Source organism: Dipodomys merriami, unplaced genomic scaffold (assembly GCF_024711535.1).
Source record: "Dipodomys merriami isolate MVZ:Mamm:240054 unplaced genomic scaffold, mDipMer1.0.p SCAF_76, whole genome shotgun sequence".
NCBI classification, from domain to species: domain Eukaryota; kingdom Metazoa; phylum Chordata; class Mammalia; order Rodentia; family Heteromyidae; genus Dipodomys; species Dipodomys merriami.
In genome coordinates this window covers 783,505-798,414 of record NW_027206357.1, presented here as the reverse complement: position 1 = coordinate 798,414, position 14,910 = coordinate 783,505, and the positions used below count along the sequence as shown (strand labels likewise).

Below are 14,910 nucleotides of genomic sequence, written 5' to 3'. Positions count from 1 at the left end.
CAAGTGAATTGCCTGCATTGGATGTCAAAATGTATTCAAGAGTTTTTGTATACATGTATAATGATTTCTGCAGAGTTTGTGAAATTTTAATCAGAAATATTTTTAACTTATCTGTTTAAATGAATAGTACAGAAACTAAAGTATTTCTGGTGCTTGTCTGAAAAAGAATATTTTAAAATATTCTATGTTTGTATAATGTGTCCTTTCAGATTGTATTCCATATAGAAAGTTTTAGATTACTTTTTTTCCTAGGTCCTAATATTATTTTTCTTTGGGATAAAATGAAAATGTTGTCTAATTTCAAAAGTTTTGTAAAGTTTATGGTATGTAAAAGCCTTTCTGAGGTGAAGATTTAATACACTGATGTCAAACTAAATTTAATTATATGAATTACGTGTGTTGTTACACTTGTTATTTTGTAATCAACTTTTTAATAACTGTTTTTCATTTCTTGCATCTGAAGAAAGAAAAATACGGAATACTTCACAAATTTTCATATCATCCTTGTGCAATTGCCATGTTAATCTCTGTATTGTAATTTGGGAATACCTGCTGCTGAAGCATGTAGTATCTTCCAAATTTAAGCAGTTCATGATGCAATCTTTATACAGACTTATATCTACGGTTGCCTACTTGTAATAAGGAAACTATATTGTTCCTCACAATGCTACTGATCTTATTTCCCTAAAATTCTGTGAATAGTGGAAAAAAATATATTGTTCATCTTAATGCTCACATTTGCAAATTTTTTTTGTCAATGACAATTTTAAGTCTTTTTCATTTGGAATTTGATCATACTTTCAATAATTTATTGCTAGGTCCAAAGGTGATGGCTTTTTCATATACTAATTGATCCAACTGAAATAGCTTTGTGGAGCTAATGGATTCAAAGTAAGCCTTGCTTAAGAGCTACTTCTAACCTTCTGCAGTTGACATATTCCCAAGTGAGGTCTTACTGGCACAAATGTCTACCTGACCCTTTATTCTTCTTCCATGTAGGAACAGACCAATCAGAATATCTTACCCTGACACCATAGATTGTTTTACTTGAACAACACTAATCTTAGTTACAAGGGATCATAGAGAGATGAACAGTTCAGTCATAACTGTTCAGACTAGAAGGTATTTTATCAAAATATAATTGTTTATTATATCTAACATTTCACAAGTAACTAAAGCCAAGAAGGGGAAAAAATTGATCATATTTGTGATTACTTAATATCCTGGCCTGTCTACCATCCTACCAGGCAGGAAGCAGGAGAAGTCCAGATGTTTCTTCTCATTATTAGGCCTTAAATTGGTAATGTTTTCATCACAGTGTTTTCTCTTGCCTACAGGCTGTAAATCTACAAATAGTAAAGCTTTAGGTCCAACTCTATCAAACACTGAGGTAGAGATAATGTAATAATACTTTAAAACAGAGTTGCCTTTGATACTGTAACCACAACAGAACAATTCAAAACATGTGTCTTTTTTCTTATAGTATATATAGTTATATATTTTATATTTATATGTGCTGATTTTATATTTCACACAATGAAACTTACTAGAATTAGTTGATAATTTCACAAATAAATTAAAATTTATTTATTCCAATAAATAGAATTGGAATATAAATAATTAGGTTTAAAATGTATATTAGAATATAAAAAGTATCAACGCAGTGTCTTTGGTATAAACTTGTGATACATTCAAACTGTTTTGGTTTTCTGAATTCACATGGTAAAAAACCAATTTTGTTTTCCTCTAATCTATAAGGGATTTTACTCTGCTTCTCTGTTTATTGTTTCAATTCACTGATTCCAAACTGTTTTTCTCCATATTTCTGACACATTCCTACTGATTATGCCCAAATTTTTCTGATAAGATGTCTAACAAATATTATTCTTCTGCACGACCCAATGATTCCTACGATCCCAGGTACCAGTTACCTGCATCATCAGATAACAAGGGCAAGACTTCTCACATAGGCCCATGCAACATACAACAAAGTAATTGAAGACCCATTTCAATTTCTCATTTCCTATATTTCAGGGCCACAGTTCCTTGAGATGCAGGATTTAGCAGTAAGCAATTGTGAAATGCAAGGCAACTTAAAATGAAAGATGAGATCACAAATTTTGAGAGTATGTACTATGATTCAAACATTCAACTTACAGATGGCCAGCCCATATCAGAGAACAAGTTCACAAGGTGTCATAAGATTATTTTTAATACCCCTCCCCTATGATTAATGAAAGATTTTAGTCCAGCATAAGTGGGCCAAAAATAGTTCCTGGAAGGATAGATCCATAATTGGTCTACCAAGATCCAGAAAAATTTACTTAGAGTTCAAATATAATTCAGAAAAACATTGAGAAGATCCTTAGTGCTGCAAAACACTGGGGCTTCAGTACAACATGGTTCAGTGGTATAAAATGTCACTCTCAAACCAATGATAATCTACATTTAATCAACTGAAAGTTATTCCTTTACAAATTAACTTTTTAAAATCACATTCGCCCCAATAACATTTGACAAGTAGATGATACTTAGTGACATTACAAGTTTTTCAAGTGTAGGGAGCAAGTTATAATAGAGTTGAATTATTTACCAAGCACTAATGCCAAACACGTTCAACCATTCATTGAAGTCTAGAAATAGTACCAACCACAATTTGTGTTTTTCAGTAGGAGCCTTCCGGAAATGTGTTAAATAGATCATCCTGCCAAATTTCAAACCAAAACGTTTGCTAATAAAGTAAATGTCATCATTTAATAAGGCACATTTTAACATGTCACAAATAGTTGTCTTATCTTATGTAATATTATGTTTTCCCTATCTGTGTAACATAGGGAGAAATATGACTTTAGGTCTTGAATATGGGTACTCATCAGAAATATGACAAACATAAAATCTGTCTTCTATTTCTATCACATTCCTATATAGGAATAAATTTTAGTTTTCTTCTTTTTCCAAAACTTATAGGTAGTAAACCATATGATACCATGTAAAATAAAACAATCACACCACTGTACAAAGCTATTTATAGAAATTGGTAGCTAGGAGTACATTCTATGCATTTTTTAACTTTCTTTTTGACTGAAGATTAATCTTCCAAATGGATGAGAATAAAATCATGTTTAGGTGCTTCTCATCTCCTGACTTGCAAATTGTTACTGCAGATGAATGAATTATGGAAATATAAGCTGACATCAGTTCAAGCATATGCAGAATGGAAACTCCATGAAATGTATATAAACCTTTCAAAGTATTAATAGACAGTTTAACAGGATGACTATCAGGAAGTTGAAAGAAATTATAGTAAAGACATAGAATGATTGAAAAATGAACAAGGGGCAAGTACAGCTAGAATACTCATTGTACACATATGATAACGGAAGTGGTAAATCTGAAATAAATATTGGAGAAGCATTTGGTTGAGAATGATGGAAGGAGTGACTGTGATCCAAGAGCAATGGACAATTAGATGGATATATTTAATTGTAACACAATTGCACAACCTTTTGAAATTCAGTTTAAAAACACAACAAAAAACAAAAACACACAAAAATCACAACCAACCAGAAATCTCTAGAGAGTATGAATATTTCCTCCCAAAATTTTAAGCAGTTAATGAAGGGTAGTCTTGGGAAAAGCAAACAACGCTGTCCAAAGAGAGAAGTTTGGGATAGGAGAGAATTTTGAACAGATTTAAATAGATTGTTATAAATCACAATCACCTACATCTCCTGCAAATAGTATCTTTCTTCTAGGAGTTCTCTGTCTGAACTGGATAATCCAGTCGTGAGACACACTTGATAGCTTGTGAAGATAGAATGGAAGAAACAAGATCAAGAACGCATTACTCCACTGGAGAGAAAACAATCCTCCATATTTTCTCTAATCTTTCTTCACTACTCTTTCTTCATACTTTTAAGTCAATTGATTTTGAATTATATTTTTCCTTCTTTCTTCTGGCAAAGTAATTGGTCAAAGTAATTCATTAAATATTATTTGCCATTTTCTTCTTTCATGCTGATTAATTGGCCAGGCGAGTCTATGAAACTTCCCTCTTGCACTTGGTTGCCATGAAACAACATCTATGTCAATGAGAAGAAGTCTAATGTAAAACTTTTTCTCCAGAAAACAGCCCTAGAAGCTGTGATCACAAATATTTGGCTGTAATTTTTCTCTTACCTTGAAAGTCTTCTTGTGTCTAAAGTGCCCACAAACATAAGTAATCCATCACTTTTTGGTTGAATCAATTCTAAACTAAAAGATATATTTTGCTAAGAAGATGCTTAGAGGAAACTGAAAAATACTGCACTTTTATCTTCTATTGTAAGACTCTCCTTAGATACCATATCAGGAACAATGAAGTTATTCTATGCAAAATTATTTCAATAGATTATTTTTCTCTTGGTCTTGCGTTTGTTCACCAAGATGTATGGAGGAGAGTAGAGTTAAATCACCTATACCTAGAAAGACAGTGTCTGTTACAAAAGGTCAATTCTTCTATGTCCTGCTTCTATGTCCTCCTCTTAGCTCTTGCCTGATTTCCAATTAATCACAGCATCTTGGCTTCAAGTCTAGTGAAGCTGAAGGACTATATGTGCTCCACCACTGTTAAATCTTCATGATTTGTCTTTGAAAACTCTTTAAGTTGCCTCTTTTGGATGTGGAATGTATTTCCATGTCTCCACCCAATCTGTTCGGCATTGTAGTGAGCCAAATAGGCTCTGTAAAATCACTTAAGTTAGTAAAAATATTAACACAATTTAGGGCTGGGAAGTTGCTCTTTGGTAGAGTGCTTGCCTTGAATGCCTGAGACCCTGGGTTTGATTCCTCAGCACCACATAAGCAAAAAGAAAAAAAGCCGAAAGTGGCGCTGTGGCTCAAGTGACCTGAAGACCTGAGGGACCCAGGCCCAGAGTTCAGGCCCCACGACCGGACCCTCCAAAAAATATTAATATAATTTATATAAAATGTTTGGACTCCCTTCACTGCTAAAGCCAATACGCTTAGCTAGGGCTTCTAAGAACTATGTTTTCTTACCTTTTCCATATGTTCAATTCTTTTCTGAACCCAAAACATTTTGGCTTATGTAATAAGAGAAGTCTTCACTATCTCATGTTATTAAAGATATTATTTTTTATGAGCCACTTAGAAATGTGAAATCATTGGTTTGAATTATATAATCAGATTTTTTTCTGTTTCACTGCTTCAAATGCAAAGACATTGTGGAAAGTGTTACAAACAGAAATGTGTAAACCCAACACCTTCTTGCATTTTGGAGGGCACTTTCTCCCTAAATATTTTGACTCAAATTATCTTTTTCAGAGAATTACTGTTTGGTAATTAAAGGTAAATTCACAAATTTTGATGTCTTATTTTTTAAGAACTTGAATTAAATTCCAATACCACCTTGTTTCACACAGTGAGAATATAGTTCCTGGGTAAGGATGATTCCAAGGTAACCTACAGGATTTACAGCAATGTTTCTGAGGTTTTTTTAGTGTGAAAAAGAGCCATCTTCACCCACATTGCTTCCTCTCTACTAAGTCTCCATGGATTTCTTTGCATGAAAGCCTATTCTCCCAGGAAATTTTAAATTTTCTCAATAGGCTAAGTTGTTAAAAATTTTGAACAATTCAAATTTACCTGTCATAACTTTAAAACTCTTGAAATTCCTTTATCAGAACCGCGAATTCACCAATCCTAATTCCACCTTTACCATCCAAAAGTTAACATGCTCTTTTCATGATATAGTGTCCATGCAACTATTAGTTTCCAGTAGCTTTGTACTGCGTATATACAGCCCTATAAGCTGATGCTAAGCAAAATGAATTCCAAGATATGGAACCAGATTTTTTCATTTGTGGTTGTTGTTTTTGTTGAACTATGTGACTTGTTTCCTTTGGGTTTTTCCCCTATAGTTCATTCCTGCTGTATTTGATTTTGTATTGTGTATGCATATCCCTTAAATAGGAAAGGGAAGAGGAAAAGCAAAATGGTGAGATAAAAGACAAAGGGAAAATCAATGCAATAGCAATACTTGCAAGACAACATGTTGGAAATGTACCTTATAACTTGTGAGGGGTGAAGGGGTGAAGGAAAACTGCGAGAAAAATGAAGGAGGGGTAACAAGTTTGAAATGTTTTTTATTCACTACCTTACAATTACTGTAACCTCACTGTACATCAATTTGATAATAAAATTGAAAAAAATAAGCTGCGTAAAATGTAATTTTACTGTATTGGCACAGTAAATATTATTCTTTATGTAGCAATATTTTAAAAATCAATTCTATTTGACATCTAATTCAAATTGATTACCTCTTTTTTACCAGAGGGTCATCAACGTGATTGTTATCCAACTAGAAAATATTTTCATAATATACTTGCCGAATTTTTCAAAAAAGAATAAATTTATTACTTTCTTATTCTAAAACAGAAAAACAGTTTAATGCTATGGAAACCCATAACTTTTAAAATTAAATAATTTGTTAAGAGGACAGAGTATATATTTTCTTCAAAATTCATATGACAAATAACTACTCATAATTACTCATTTTTAAATTCTCAACATTCCATACGTTAGAGATTCAAAACAGTACTTTTTTGCATGTTATAAAATTCTGCAATAGATTCAGTTTCCAATGGAGTGTACAGATTGAGAAGTCAATAGAAAAATAGCCACATTCTGGTAGAGGATAAAACTATGAAGCATCTGTAATAATTCGTCAAGAGTAAGCATTTTCTTATCAGAGTAATCTGTTATTTCTATGACTATCAATCCCAACATTTATGCCATGAAGTCATCCTAGCCCAACATTAAGGGGCACCCTAAAATTCCTTAATTCATATCATGAATAGCTTATCTCTATTGTGAAAAATACTACACCTCTGCTAATGTGAAGCCCTCTGTGTTCTGGAAAGAATATCACAATAACCTGAGATGCATAATTTTTCCTCCACTGGTATTCTTGAGATCAGATCACTTGCAAATATTATTTATATTTATACTTTTTTAATTATCATAGATATTCAGGAAGCTAAGATTGGAAAATTATGGTTCAAAGCCCACCCTGGCAGGAAGGTTTCTTAGAATCTTATCTCCAATATACTTCTCCACAAAAGCCAGACACAAGTGGCACTGAGGTTGAAGTGGTAGGGCATGAGCCTTGAGCATAAACAGACTCAGAGACACTGTCCAGGCCAAGAGTTCAAGCTCTAGGCAAACCAATAAAACAAAAACAATGTTGAGTACAAACCCCAACCTAGCTTTTTTCTCAATGTACACAGAGGCACGTAAATAAGGAAATGGCTTCCTGTGTTACTTAGAGGTTGAAAAAAGATGTCACACAACTACTCTCTTCATACCATTTTAAACCAAACCCTCAAAAATTGCTTTTTCTTTTTTTTTTTTTCAGGTAAGGGGTAGGTTTATTCAGTAGGCCTGCTGGGACCAGGCAAGGTTGGCACTCCACGTGGCTGGGAATTAGAAAGAGCTGGAAAATCGAGGAAAGAGCTAGAGCAGAGAGAATGAGAAAAGAACAGAGAGAGAGAGGTAAGAACAGAGAGAGAGAGAGAGCTAGAATAGAATAGAGAGAGAGAGAGCTAGAAATGAACAGAAAGAGCAGAGAGCTAGAAACGAACAGAGAGAGCACCTGGGCCTGTGGTAGGCCTTATCTAGGGTATGGGCGGGGAAAGGTGTGGCCACATCAAATTCAGATGTGACCTCTGCTAGGTGTCCCAGTTGCCTAGGTAACGCAGGTACTGGGTGGAGACTTTGCTGCGAGGAGGGTGGAGTCTGCTAGCCATCCAGGAGTGGACCTTACATTCCAGCCTTTTAATAATCTTGAAATAGGGCAAGGATTCTCTCTGGCTACTTCCTGCTGACAAGGGACATCGACAATAGGGGCAAAAGGCTGGAATTTGGTCCCCTCCCAGAAGGCAGTGAGCAGTAGCTGTCCCTTGGTGGATTGAGTCCTTGGGTGAAGTCTGGAGAAGTCTCATGAGCATTGAGCGGCTGGAAAAAAAAAATACTAAACGGCAAATAAATGGCAAGAGGAAGGACTTGGGGCTGAAAATGTTGGTAGAAATGTCCCTAGCTACTTCTGACATCTGGCGACTAAGTAGAGAAGTCAGGTGACAAAAGGCAAGAATATAAATTCCTGTTCTGTTAATAGGTAGACAGGTATAACCATTGGCTGGGTAGGCTTCTTACTTCCACTGACCTCCCAGCTCTGGTTAATTTTGAAAGGGCAGGCACAAAGTAGCTGATGTGATATTATCTCCTCTTTGTCCTCTCCATGTTTCCTTGTTCCCCAGACTGGCTGAGTCTAGGTGCTTGTTGCTCGGATGGCTTCTCCCAGTTGGTATTAAAGATTTGAACTCCATGCCTGGGCAGAGTCCCTGAGCACTTCTGCTCAAGGCTAGTGCTCTACCACGTTGAGTTACAATAACACTTCCAGTGTTCAAGGAGGTTTGAACTCCATGCCTGGGCAGAGTCCCTGAGCACTTCTGCTCAAGGCTAGCAATGAACCACTTTGAGTTTTAGTATCACTTGCAGAGTTTAGCTGGGAGATGGAGTCTTAGGGATTTTTCAGCCCAAGCTGGCTTTGAACTGAAATCTTTGCCACAAAAGCCCTTTATTATTTCCAATTAAAGCAACAAGGAGATCAAGTAGAATAAGTAGAACTTACCTGCTCCTATCAAGAACTGACCAACAAATATTCTGCAATGACAAAACTCATTAGACATGATCAGAATTTTAGCATAGATATGCCCAGTATTTTAGAACCATGTAGTCAGTAATAGAATACACAACACAAAACAAAAAAGGCAAATCTCAAAACCTAAAATTTTGACAACATTTAGACATCTTTGCTAACAAAGCACATCAGATGGTTGGGCCTCAGTTACCAGGGCCAGAGTAGAGAAGTGGTGTGGACATGGATGTGAAGGCCAGCAATGGTATCGATGCGCTGTTTCTGCCGCAGACAGACTGGTTCGCAAAAGGCCGTCAGAACTGTGGGTATTCCTCAGAGCAAAAAAGGAAAAAGCAAACAAAAAAAGAAAAAAGAGGGAAAAAAAAAACAGAAAGAAATCCCAGCTATCCTGACTTTAAGCTCTTTATCCGAGTCACGGCACCATTTATGTTAGGTTTTTTATAAAGAGGTAACCGAGGAAGGACAGCACCAGCATGCTCGTGGTATTCAGGTAAGGGGGTAGGTTTATTCAGTAGGCCTGCTGGGACCAGGCAAGGTTGGCTCTCCACGTGGCTGGGAATGAGAGAGAGCTTGAAAAGAGAGGAAAGAGCTAGAGCAGAGAGAGCTAGAAAAGGACAGAGAGAGAGAGAGGTAAGAACAGAGAGAGGGAGCTAGAATAGAACAGAGAGAGAGAGAGATAGAAATGAGAGAGCAGAGAGCTAGAAACAAACAGAGAGGAAATTGCTGTTTTTTTTTAAATTTATAAATTAATATCATCCATTTGTTAGCAACTCTGTCTAGATTATTCACATTAACATGGTATACATGAACTGTGGGAATTATCTATTAACTATGTTCTAATTATAACTCTCTTGAAAGAATATTCTAGGAAAATAGAATGCAAGAATCATTTGTGAATTTGTCCATTAATCCCTCTACTTAAAAAGAACTTTTTAGTATCCTATAGAATATAAAATTACAAACAAAACAAAAATACATATTTTAAATCTAAATTCCAATTTAACAAAGCCTACAAAGTACTACATTAGATGAACTTTGCTATTTCTCCAGGCTTAAGCTTTTGTAATCCTTCAACATTTCTTTGGAATCCAACAGAATGGTGCTTACTTAGTTTTGCAAATTTTTGGATGGAAATAATGAGCCATTCTGCATCTAGAATGTTCTGTAATAAGAGAGCATTTAAAACACAAATGAGGATATGTATAAGTTGCATTTCAATAGGAAACTTGACTTCTCAAAACATAATGAGAAAATTAGCCCAAAATTCCAACTGTGTATTCCTTTTTTGTTATTTGGTTTGTTTTATTGAGACAAAGTTGTTCTACCTGGTCCATGGAAGGTATTGTAATGTAATTCCATTCTCTAATCTCCTGACGAAGTGCTAGAATTCCAGGCTTGTATCACATTGCCCAGCCATAGTTTGTTTATTTACTCTAGAAACATACTCGCAATTCTGAACTTCTCCTAAGAACTTATCCACTAAACTGACTCTCAGACTCTTTATGTACTATTTTCAAAGATGTTCTAACAATTCACGCAAGATATGAACATTTTTATATGCACCTACAGGGTTCCCTGATTCATTCCTCCATGGATCCTATCCTGTTAATAATGTTGCTTGACTCCCTTACTATCACTGATTTCTAGCTATGTAATATTCTCAACTTTTTGGGGGAAAGTTCACTGGAGGGCTTTCTAATATTAAAAATTATCACTTAATTCTAGTCTTACTCAGGACATATTTTCTATTGTTTTCTAACTTTTCTACATATTCTGAGAGTTGTTTCATTTGTGTATTTTTGTGTGCACATATAAGTCCCTTTGTGTGTATGTGTATGTTTGTATGTATGTATGCTAAAATCTCATGCTCTTATTCAGCAATCTTGCTCATGACTAGTATTCCAGCTTTTGGCTGTTTAATTTCAGTTAGTGTCTCAAAGCCTGTTCTGCCCAGGCTGGATGCAAATTGAACTTCTCACACTGCTTTACCGTTTTAGGTTTTATTTTTCCAGGAGTATCAACTTTTAAACTACAAACACTTTTGTGAGTGTTAAGTATAACCTGTAGCCCAGATTTTTAACTCAAGAATTAATATAAAGATAGATGAACATATACATTACATATCTTGAGTATACAATGTTAGAAATGTGGTCCTAAGCTGGGTGTGGTGAGATCTGAGGATTGGGGTTTAAAGCCAGCCCAGGTAGGAAAGTCCTGGAGACTGTTTTCTCCAATAACTACCAGAAAACTGGGAGTGGCACTGTGGCTTAAGTGGAAGAGCACTAGCCTTGAGCAGAAGGACAGTGCCCAGTCCCAGATTTCAAGTACCACGACCAACAACTACAAAAAAGAATATAAGAAAAGGAAAAAAAAAAAGAAATGTGATCTTAGCCACCAGATTCATTGCTAGTATAATTCCTATTTTTTCCAGTTAAGTCCATTCTCTCATACGTGACTTGCATTGGAAACAACCATTCTTCCATTCTCCTTTTTACAAAATTACGTGTTTATAAAGCATGATTTAGAAAGGATTTGGCTTCATCTTCCACATAGAAGTAATGCTTTCTCTATATCACTCCCATAAATCTACCTACTGGACTTGGCTTTATTGTTTCAATGTTGTCTTATTTGTAGAGTGTTCTATATTTTACTGAAGCCTTTTAAATAAACACAGAACTTCTCTTTCCTATTATTCCTATTGTTTCTCTTACTGTTCACTCGTGTACAATTGGGAAATTAATGCACAGCACATACACTCACAAAAAATGATTTGAGAACCTTCTCCCATTTAAAATTCACCATAATTTACAGAGCACTTAAGAACTTTGAACAAAATGTACTCATGAAAAAAGTATTCATAAGCAATTTAAATTTCATATTTTCTCCTTACTAAGTTGTCTCTGAAACACGTGTTACCTCATGTCCAAAAGTGTCCTTGTGCTATTTCAATGAAGCCAGAAAACATTCATTTTTTTTCTAGAGCAGCACCATAGATTGTTACTGGAAGTAAGCGGAAGTAACTGTTACTAGATGTGGAAATTGATCTCAGGAGATTAATTGAGCATAGAGGAATGACAAAGTTCAAGTTAACTTTTGCTTTCCTTTTTACTGTACAAGAAAAGAATTCAAGGCTTGAAGGAACTTTCTTTCTGACAATTTTGAGTGTGTTCTTTATATAAAACTTGTCTGTAAACTTGTAGTTGAGAGTATTACTAAAGGAAACAATATGCCATTTGAAGGCCAGCATAACAAAAGGAAATAACTTTGTTTTAAATGTGTTCTACTGCAAATAAACAAAGATATGGAGGTTTTGAAGTGTCTTATGGATGGATGTTTCACTCCTGAGATGATTCTCTTGTTGCAGGAGTCAGTTATCAATTCCTTTAGTCTGGTCCTGAGTTTTCCATAGCAATAAAGATTTCAAAAAACAGGATCCAGAGAGTATGATCAGCAAAACCAGCCTCTTATCGGACCACTACTCCTTTAAGGAGAGTCCCAAAGAAATACCCCGGTATTGTGTTGTTTGCTTGTTTGTTTACTTTGTGCTAGTTCTGGGGCTTGAACTTAGAGGCTGGAACCTGTCCCTGAACAGTTGTCTTTCTTTCCGACCTGCACCCAAAGCTAGTACACAACTGCTTGAGCCAAAACTCCATTTCTGGTTTTTTGGTGTTTAATTTCAGATAAGAGTTTGACAGACTCTCCTGCCTGGTTGGCTTTGAACTAAGACAGTAAGAAAGCTAATTGACAACAACTGTTTGGACTTCTCTTTTGAACCAAAAAATATTAGATGAAGTTACGATAAAGCTAATCTTTTACGATAAAGCTAATCTTTGACCATTTTTAAAGAAGAGAATATGTTCATCAAAGAAGCCATAACTTAAATAACTCAGCAAAAGTAGGTGCACTGAATCCTTTGAGAAGATTACTGTTGACTTAATCATTCCTTTGGGGGAAACTTAAAGCCATATTTGCACTTTTTTTTTGATTGTGGGGATTGAACACTGATCCTGGGCACTGTCTCTCAACTCTTCAGCTCAAATTGAATGCTGTACCACTTTAGCTAGAGCACCACTTCTGGGGTTCTGGTGGCTAATTGAAGATAAGAGTTTCATGGACTTTCCTAACCAGGCTGGATTTGAATCACAATCCTCTTGTTTTAGTTAGGATTACAGGCAAGAGCCACCAGCACCTGGCTCATATTTGCATTTATGTGCACTTAATGACACTATGTAGACAAAGAATGGAAATTTGAACCAAATGATGACATTGCAGGTTTTCAGAAAAATTGAGGTAGCAATAAATATCTCCTCCTTTTCCATTTTGTTACATTAATGACTCATGGGCTATGGGACCCTTACATTAGCATCCTGTGACATCTGTGTAGGTGTATTTAGTATTAGGAAATGTTCATAGAGAAATATAGAAAGACAGATTTTCAGAAAGCAAAGGATATCAGGTATGAAAGAACAGCATAGAAGGAGACACATTTATCTAGCCTAAGAGATTTAGAATGCTAAAACAATGAGGAATAAGCCTAGTTGATAAATAGTTCTTCAATAACCAAAAATGATTCCCTAGAACTGTTTCTGCTATACCTTAGCTACTATCATTTTTTTTACTTTCATCTGGAGTTATTCCTTCTCTTCTGTCACGACTGTTAATTAGCCTCTGACTTTTTGGTGCTATGATTGGCCAAAATGATTTCCAAATCTCACTTAGACTACCCTTCTCATTGTGATTAGGAGTGACAACTCTCAAAATCCTGGAATATGTGAATTTCCAGAATTAATCTACACCTGACATCTAAGCACATTCCTGGCATTAATTGCCCTGACCTATTAAACAAAACTTTTTTCAACACAGTATCCTAATATATGTAAAGTACATGAATTAGGGACTATTGTCAAGTATCAGTATGGAAGGAACAATTATATATTCCAAGTTTGGGTTCTTTATTTTGCATTTACTAACTAAATGTTCTTTGTTGTTGTTGTTGCTCTTGTTGTTTTGGCAGTCCTGAGGCTGAAACTCAGCACTTGGGAATTATTCCTCAGCTTTTTTTTTTTTTCTCAATTCTAACCCTCTACCACTTGAGGCACAGGACCACTTCCAGTGTTTCTTTTTCTGTTTATGTGTTACTGAGGAATTAAACCGAGGGTTTCATGAATGCTAGGCAATCACTTTACCATGAAGCCACATTCCCAGAACACTAAATAACTCTCTTAAGATGGCATTAAATTTTCAGTCCATAACTATGTATCATAATTTTAGCCAGAAATTTTTGCTAGAAAAGGGCATTGATCACAGTACTGAATCCAGTAAGGCTAGATAGACAATGAATAACTGTCACAGTCTAGACAGGGCACAGAGGGACTTACCTCATGGAGCTGGTACAACAGACTGAGCGAGACAGCTCCTGACCCACAGCCCACCTCCAGAATGAGACGGCCACCTTGGTTCCAACCACATTAGGGACGCTGGGCAAACTCCTCCAGCACCCATTCAATCAGTTCCTGAGAGAGAGAGAGAGCGAGAGAGAGAGAGAGAGAGAGAGAGAGAGAGAGAGAGAGAGAGAGAGAGAGAGAGAGAGAGAGAGAGAGAGAGAGAGAGAGAGAGAAACGAAAGAAGGTCAGAATTACACTTAAGCCAGGTACCTGTTGCTCAGGCCTGTAATCCTAAGTACAGTGGAGGCAGAGATATGAGGATTGTGGTTTATAGCCAGCCCTGGCAGTAACACATGTGAGATTCTTATTTCCAAAGAACCACTAGAAAACTGGAAGTGGTCCTGTGACTCAAGTGGTAGAGTGCTAGCTTTGAGTTGAGGAGCTCAGGGTGCTGCCCCAGGCCCAGAGTTCAAGCCCCACGACTGAAAAGAAGTGGACTTCCCACCACAAGAAGTAGACTGAATAACACCCATTGTCCTAGGGAGCATGGCAGAGAAGTCAGGCCAAGCTTCCTGTCAGCTGGTAGTCATAAGTAGGTCACCCAGCTTCTCCGTGCCTCAGTTTCCCCAGCTTCAAAACTGAACAAAGTGAAGGATCCCATTCCTCATGGGGATTGGGTATTAAAGAAAGAGTATCCTGTTTTGTTTTATAATCCCATACCTGTAACAACATTAATAACACAAAACCATCTGAGATCTTTCCGGGTATTTTCTGTCATATACTCACAGAACTGCCAAGAACCGTATTTGA

The 14,910-nt window shown here is 36.1% G+C and overlaps 1 pseudogene; it reads right to left on the bottom strand.

Moving 5' to 3' along the window:
- Window positions 1–467: 467 nt before the first annotated feature.
- On the bottom strand, window positions 468–564 carry LOC138818448 (U6 spliceosomal RNA; annotated as a pseudogene).
- Window positions 565–14,910: the final 14,346 nt, after the last annotated feature.